This window comes from Vidua macroura, chromosome Z (assembly GCF_024509145.1).
Source record: "Vidua macroura isolate BioBank_ID:100142 chromosome Z, ASM2450914v1, whole genome shotgun sequence".
NCBI classification, from domain to species: domain Eukaryota; kingdom Metazoa; phylum Chordata; class Aves; order Passeriformes; family Viduidae; genus Vidua; species Vidua macroura.
Window position 1 is genome coordinate 44,993,195 of NC_071611.1, and position 8,549 is coordinate 45,001,743.

Below are 8,549 nucleotides of genomic sequence, written 5' to 3' on the forward strand. Positions count from 1 at the left end.
GCAGGAATTTCAAGTGTGACTTCCTGAGGCACAGGGGATTGCAATACCACACTCCCTGCCACCTGTGTCTGCACCCCAACACTTGGTTGTGTACTCCCACTACTACCCTTATGTCCTCCACTTTTCTGGAGGTGGCTGAGGTGCTGGCTGCACCCTTCTGTGGGGCACTTCAGCTCACTAAAGCAGCAGGTTTGGCTTGTAGTGGAGAGGTAGCAGAAAGCCAACAGTACTACACCTGATACAAGTTTCCTTCCACCTGGGCCATGCTTCCCTGTTTACCCCCCCACCTTATGCTCTGGCTGCTGTGCTTGTTGGGCCCTTCCTTTGGGTGTTTTAACTTCATAACCCTTCAGGGAAGCAGCTGAACAAAACTAAGTCTGCAAGTTAAATTTTAGGTACACTGCAAGATGGCTGGTTGGTGTGTGGAGTCCTTGTGTCTTTAAGCTGTTTGCATTGGTGAAGTTGATTTAACAGCTGACTTATAAATGTTTCTTCTGTTGAGGGGGTTGATTGTTCCTTGTCTGGACAGTTTCAGAAGTAATATGCTGAAGAGGGGACTGCTGCTCAGTTGTCTTCCTTTCCTTTTACCAGATGATTTTACTAAGAAGAGATGCAGCCTATTGTGACAACAGGCTTGAAGTTTTCCTGCAGCAGCTATTTTTTTTTCTTTAAAAAAAAAAAAAAAAAAAAAAAAAAAAAAAAAAAAAAAAAGTCTTGTTAACTCCTGATGTAGTCATGTCTGTGCTAACTGTGGACTTCAGTAGATGTATGAGGGCTCTCAGTACCACAGAGCTCTGAAGTGGGGAGAAAAGAGTGGTACAGAAACAACTGATTGTCTTTTAGCAATTGACTTTTTTATGTACTACACTGCATCCCTCACTCTTTTACAATCTCTCTTCTGTGGTAGATTAGCAATATAGAAAGAGAAGATGAAGGCTCTCTGCTAGTGCTGAGGCTAGGAAAAGAGTTCTAGCTAATTGGTACAATATGTTCCACCAGCATGTGTTAAAATTTCCTCTCCTTTTGGGATCTGGTACATCCACGCAATCATCTGTTAAAGAGGTCTGCAACAGTTACTGTTTGCATTGGCCACAACTGGTACCTGCATTAGCACTAATTTCTTAAACATCCCTGAAAAGATGTGATTGGGAGTTAAAAAGCAGAGGTTGTAATTGTAGGATGGCATGTGGTTGTTCAAGTGTACATGAAGTAGCTGACATTTGTTTAAATGCACTTCACTGGAGCCTATTTTATAAGCTGAATAATTCAAGCAAGTTAGAGAAAATTGGCAAAAATTGGCAAAAAATTTCCATCATTAAATTATAGAAATATTAATCATTAAATTATAGAAATATTTATTTTGAAATGGGCAGATGCTTCAGATAGGAATTGGATCCACTTCTAAACAGAAGTTGTATTGCTGAGCAGCAATTGTATCGAAAGAAAACTGGTGGGAAGAGAAGTAAAGAATATGAGATAAAGAGAAGAGACTTTACAGAAGTCAGTTATATCTGATACAAGAACATGCTTATGAAAATACAGCTACTACAGATTGAGTCAAAATCCAGGGTACTCCTTCACTGCCACTATGCCACTTTGCTTACCTCTCCCTGTTGCCCCAAGTCCCCTTTTGCTGCAGCAGAGTATCTGATCTATGTGTAATGTTTGCTTTTTTTCTTCTTACACCTCTGCAAAGTATTAGATTTCCCTGTCTAAATGGGACTTTTGGACTTTTCAAGCTCAAGAGGTATGTTTTATGGGGAAAAAAATGAATAGGTAAATACTCAAATTACTTCTTGTCATGCTGAGGGAGTTCTCTGTCACCACTCTGTTTACTCCTGCGTTTCCAGTTACCATCTTGCTTATGTTGTCATGGAGTTCTCTTGCAGATAAAGAAAGTGCAAAGCAAATCCCACTCTGAATGTAGGAAGAATGAAAGGAAGATAGTTGATTGGGTAAAACTAAAACCTCAACAGCTTTTGAATGCTTTCCAAAGGACTTCTCCTTGTTACTTGCTTCTCTGGATCCAGGCAGTTATTTCTAGTTGCTCTTTTTTTTTCTTGCTTGCTTTCTTTCGTGAGATCTGTTTTAGATTTTAGTCTGTAGCATTATCTGTTTCTTGACAGCTTACACCTTCATCAGGTGGCTTTGGCAGGGTGAAATGGGGTGAGCTATAGTCTAATTTTAACCATCAAAACACAATCTGCTTAAGCAGATTGTTGATGGCTGCAAGTTCAGGTATGTAACTCCTACTGTTTTAAGCACAGCAGTTTATTTACCATACTCTGCCACAATAATGATTTGTTTATCAATGAAAAAGAGGGTACATGACTCAAAAATACAGCAGTTGCTCTTAAGAGATTTCTCTTTGCGCTTGTTCAATGCAAATTTTATCTTCATATAGAGATCTTTGATAGAACTGCAGCAATTTATTGCACAAAATTGGCAGAAGACCTTACAGTGTTACATAGGCTGAAAATAGTTTAAAAGTGAGCAAAAAAATGTGTTGCGAAGTTGCTGTTTAATCCACTCTGACTCACTTGAAACAGTTGCCAAAGAAAGTCATCTTAAATATTGCTAAATTAAAGAAAGCATTTAAATTATTACTGAGAAGGAAAGGTTCAAGTACTTCTCTTAAGAATTGTTACAATACATGTCATAATTAAATAATTAATTAAGTCTGTCCAGTCTTGCCACTATTAGTTCATTTAACATTGAATATCAGGCTTTTTGTTGTGCAAAATTAGCAATTAATAATCCTGTAGCTGCCTCCTCCTACTGTAAAGGGCAAATAGATTGTAGAGCCTGGGCTTGCACATTTGGGAACTTGTGAAAAGATTGTCCTCTGCCTCTTAATTGGTTTGAAGTGTCTTTTAGTTAGGGATGAGTATGGAGAATGCAATCAGACCATTCATTGGACTGTTTGTTTGTTTGGTTTGATCGTTGTTGTGGTGGTGGTGCTGGGGGTGGTGGTTTTTTTTTTTTTTTTTTGTTTTGTTTTGTTTTGTTTTTTGTTTTTTTTTTTGGTGGTTTGTTTTGTTTGTTGGTTTGGTTTGATTTTTTTTTTTAAATCATAGAGAACTTGAGGAAATCAGGCAGGCTCCCACTTCCTTTCATTGGATGTATTTAATTGGACGTGACCATTAAAGATGCAGAGTCTGAGGCTGTACTAGTCATCTGTAGGAGAAACGATGCTCCAGTATTTGAGGCCATGAAAGATGTGTGACTTTCTACTGGAAGCTCTTCAATTCAATGACCTGGGACAGATAATCCAGAAAAAGGAAGAAGTCTTGCCTCCAGTAATTGTGTCTTCTTTTGTGTTGGGCTCATTTAGTAGCCTGCAGCCATAGTCCAATATTCTCTAACCAAGTTTTTATGGATATAACCAGGACTTTGATGTAGTAGAATGTTACAGCAATATACTGGAATTGCAGCACAATCACAATATAGCAGCTGCAATATCAGTGGAATCACAATTCAAATACACTCTTCAAATTCCCATTACTGGTCTCTAAATGCTTGGTGTCATGACACTGTGTCCTCACAGTTACTGGGAAGAAACATGCAGGTTACACCCAGCTCAAGCCAGCTACTGTTTTCCAAGCTGATTTTTTGAGTTACCTATTTTCTCTACTTTATATTGGGCTGAGTCACATAAACACTACCCTCCCACATTGGCCTGGTTAGCTCAGGAAAATGTTACTCTCAACTAATTATTTCAGGTAAGGCTGTTTATTTGATCTTAGGACTGAATGATGCAGCTGTATTCCTAAAGAAAAATTTTCTATCCAGTCTCTCCTGTGCTGAGATAATTTCATCTTTCTTTATGACAATTCATTGTTTTTCCTTACATTCTTCCTTCAGCGCATTATTCTTGCCCACCATCTCTGGCCATTCCTCCATTGCAGGGGTCAGTCACCCATTCTCATACTTTTCAGGAATCTCACACATGTATTTTGCAGAAAAAGTTAATTTTTTTGTCTTCAGAAAGGAAGAAATTTTCAGGGGTGATATTTTTACTATATTAAGAGGAAGGCTTAAGAAATCCCTAGACTTCCACCTGTACTTACAGGTTTGTGATAATAACCACAGCTGCTCACTCTGAAAGAAGGAAGCTTTGGATGTCTACTTTTACAGTGCAGTCCAAATTTCTTGCCCTTTTTTGGTGTGGTTTGGTTTTTTCCCTTCTTCTTTATTTTGTATTGATAGGATCAGACTCTTCATTCATACTTCAGTGATGCTGATGCTGTCAGGTCCAGAAGAATACCGCCTACATGTAAAGAAAATCTAAAGGAAAAGTTATTCCCAAGCTGGTTGTGAACCAGCAAGGTGGAGTGTTACAACTCTCACAGGAGGTTGTGTGAGCTCAGGCCACAGAGGATGGCCTTACTGATAAATGTTTCATTCTAATTATTTTAAGCTTGATCATGCAGGCTTGTCTCATAGGTGTCCTGAACTGATACATTGTTATATCAAATGATTTTGTCGGGGCGGTTTTAATCTGAGGTATTCTAGGAGTTGATGTCAGAATATTTGTGATATTATGTTGAGGGACTGAAAAGAATTTGTTTAACAATAACCTCAAATCCTGTTGTATGTATATACTTTCAGTTCTTTATTTTTTTCTTTCTAAGTTCAGACAGGAAAATATTTTTACTGTTTACTGTTTTTTGTTTTGGTTTTTTGGTTTTGGTTTGTTTGTTTGTTGTTTTTGTGGGTTTTTTTTGTGTGTGTGGTTTTTTTTTGGTTTTTTTTTGTTTTGTTTGTTTGTTTGTTTTGTCTTGGTTTGTTTTTTTTCCCATGACAATTGCTCAGCGTTTATTTATGTGCTCAGCATGGTGAGGAACCGGGCAGGTTCTTTAGTACAGATAATACAGCACGGAAATCTCTTGGTTGTGTATAATAGGAAACATCTATTCGCCCAAGCGAATGCTCATGTAGCTGCTTCAGCTTAAAGAACTCAGCTTGTTTAGAAATTATCTATGTAAAATATAGGCATCCATAAACCACAGTTATAGGATCAGTGGAGTTACCTTTCTTTGATACTGTCATCAGCTGACAAACTCAAGATGTCCTCATGGTAAATCTTCATATAACTGAAAAAATTGTAAATACATATATAATACATTTTACACTCAAATGTTCAGGCAAGCTTATAATAACATTACTTAACCTTATAGTATCACTACGGTTATATCCATCCTTCCATCAATATTGATATTTGCCTCTTGACCTGTATACTAAGGTTTCTAGAACTTAGACTTTTTGATTCATATAATAGCCACCAGGTAATTGACATCTATATGACTTCAGTGATAAGATGTAATGAAATTAAATAAATATCTGCAAATGGTGCTTTCTTGTGTTGTTCACAGTGCTGCCTGGGTTCCAACACCAAATAACAGCCCAGCATCCTTCAACACCTTTTACTCCTTCAGACAGAAGAAATCAGAAGTTTACACATACAGGAGATGGCATTGTCCTTGCTTGTTTTTCACAGTAGGATTGCCACAAAATCTTGTTGCCTAGTAAATCGATCATCTCTGTGATGAGATATGAGTATAGAAGTAAAACTGTTCTCCCTGCTAGAAATCTTTTATATTGAATAGTATATAATTTTCTCTGACTATTCCTTGTGTGCCACTCCTTGCTCATCTACAGCATCACTCTTCTCTCTTAACAAAGATTCATCTGTTTTTTTCTACTATTACTATCAGAATTTAAACATCTGTGTTTTCCAACACATTTTCTGATCTTTTGTACACGATAATGAAACACTGACCTACTCAGTTACAGAGCTCGTCAGCAACTGAACAGGAAATTGAATTCAGAAGGTGAGGCAGTAACCTTTTCTTATGGACTGGTAACATTTTCCTATTTCATACTATAAAATGTACCAGAGAGATGAAAATGAAAAAGGCTGTTGGAAACAGCAGTGGAATGAAAAGCATGTCTCTGAAGACTGCTTCAGGTTAATGGATGAGTTTGGCCTGAGGAAAGAGGAGCTTGCTTAATATTTCAATGGATTTCACTATGTGCTTTCAAGCTGAGTTTTGCTTTTATTCTGCTTGCCTCTTGATTCCTATACATAAGAGATGGAAAAGTGAGCTTAGCAATTCCCAGGGGATGGGAGAGCTTTTTGAGCAATGTCCTCACCACTGATGTAGCTTTCCCCCTCCACCCCTCAAAAAAAACCTGTAAAAGGCCTGCTAGTTAAAAGCCTAACTGAACATTTTGGGCAAAGCTTTGCTGAATCCTGTGAAACCATAATTTCTTTGAATTTCTGAAAAGGAAGTCCACCATGGACTTTTCTCAGCTTCATGCAGAAGAGAGTTTCTGTGGCAGCCTCATTGTCTCAGACAAGACTAAGCAGCATGCTTGGAACAAAATCATGAAGTCATGTAGCTTCAGCTTGCTCAGGATGTCACAACAGGAGATTAACTCACAGCAGTGTGGCAGTCTGCTGTGCTGCTGTCAGATCATGGTAAGGTAAAATCCAGCTGCAATGATAAATGGCTATTTACCTGATTAAGTAAGGTGTCTGATAACATTCCTATGCAAACAGTCATCCCCATTACCCATAGAGGAATTAAACTCTGAATTAAACTCTGCAGTCTTTTTATTGCTCCTTTTGATTTCATTGATTATCATGTTGTTTGCACCTGGTGTTAATGCATCAAGCTCTCTGGGCTTACTGAAAGCCTCAAAACATTACAAAACATATGAAATCAGGTCTATTGGCTGACTTGCATTGAAAGTGATTGTGAGGAGTTGCCACAGTACATACAAGGATGATAATGTGGAGAAGGAGGACAGCAGCCCAGTTTAGTCTGAGGCAGTTAAAAGTTTTGTGCCTTTGTGAAGTTTAGTGGAGGTGGCATTTGTTCTGTAAACTCTTATCGGGGCCATGCCAAGTTGTCTCCTGGCACTCTACCCCATCATCACGCCAGGGACTGGCCCTACACTGGCCTTCTGTTGGAGAACTGTACATCTTCCCAGCCCATTTTTCCTGCACCATGGAAGTAGTCTGCAGAGCATTTTGGCTGTCATCCCGTATGTTCTTCTTCCTCATAATATATACAAATTGTCAGACTCTGTTCCCAGGTCAGGGAGTTATTCCAACCCAGCATCAGTTTACTAATAGGTGAAGTTACCTAAATACCTTTAGGTTAATTCTTCTGACAAGACACAGGCAGGCCATTAAAAGTTAGAGGAAATAGGATATTCTGACATGATAGAAAAGGCAAAACTAGTTTTTGCATGTTTCATAGGTAATATCAGTTATGCTTTCTGGTGAGGTGAAGATGTAAACATTTGGTTTTGTATTCAGCTTCTCTGGCCTGTAAGAAGCAAGACAAAAGTATCAAAGGTGTCATCCAGTAGAGACAGCTGTTTAGGTATCAAAACATTCCAGTTTGCTGTTTCATAACTTTAAACTATTTGAGGAACTTGCACAGTTTTAAGATATATTTCTATCTAATGGGTTATACCAAATAATTACCAAATTATATCAAATAATTACAAAACCATTATTAACAAATAATTACAGGACATTCTACTACCTAACATTACTTTCACATCACTTTTGTTATGATTATATATTGCCCAAAGGTTATTTTTTGCAAATTATATGAAAAGCATACTCTGACTTCACTCAGAAACTGTGAGAACATATGGTACACTATGCTATGTTTACACTCAGGTTTAACATCAACTTTTTCTATAGTTCCAGGCTAGTTGATATTACTCAGAACTGTTCTGTTGAGGATATAGGCTATTATCCATACATGTCAAATGCCTTTATTTTTTCTATACTCAATATTCTCAGACATGAAGTCTGAACAGGGTTTTGTTTGTACATATTCATGAGCACGGCTTTGTAAACTCTAACATAGCAAAGCAAATACCTGGAGGTAGACAACAAGGAATTTTAAGCATATAGGTAGACATTCAAGAGGACTATAATGCTTCATATAATAAGTCATTATAGATGGAATATTCTGGAAGTTATGTGAAAGTTAGTTTCTAAGTCTACATTTAAGTGTACTATCTTTGTTTATGAATCAGTGAAAATGGAAGCCCAAAATGTCACAGATGTTCAAAATTATGGTCCTGCATATACTGTCTTTGGTTCCTTCCTGTAAACATTTCTATCTAATCTTAAGAAACCTCTAGAAGGAATAAATATTTTTCTTTATGAAGTATTTGGCAATAACCCAAACAATATAAGATTCAGCATGGCAAGCAGGCATCTCTGGATACAAGGCTCGCATCCCAGTTCAAACCCTCAGGCAGGAGTCTTCAGAACAGCAGAGGGCTGACTTGAGCCCTACTGTGACACCCTAGAGAAGGACAGTAGGAGTTGGCAGGTGGTATTACATAAATAACCCTCTGCAAAATCTCTCACACTGTTTTCCCATGGAGAAGGTGATTTTGTGATAGATACTTTGACAGAGGTGAGGTCTGGTCTGTTGACTGGTCTGCTGCTAGAGCCGTTTCTACTTTTTAGCCAGGGATGATCTGAAGTAAAATGCATGCACATCATAGGG

General features: G+C 37.9%; 1 long non-coding RNA gene across 1 annotated transcript; it reads right to left on the reverse strand.

Moving 5' to 3' along the window:
- Positions 1-3,825: 3,825 nt before the first annotated feature.
- LOC128822061 (uncharacterized) lies at positions 3,826-6,335 on the reverse strand. Its single transcript, XR_008441336.1, has 4 exons — positions 5,783-6,335; positions 5,467-5,543; positions 5,034-5,096; positions 3,826-4,287 (listed from the first exon to the last, which is right to left on the reverse strand). It is a non-coding gene; the product is annotated as an uncharacterized LOC128822061 (long non-coding RNA).
- Positions 6,336-8,549: the final 2,214 nt, after the last annotated feature.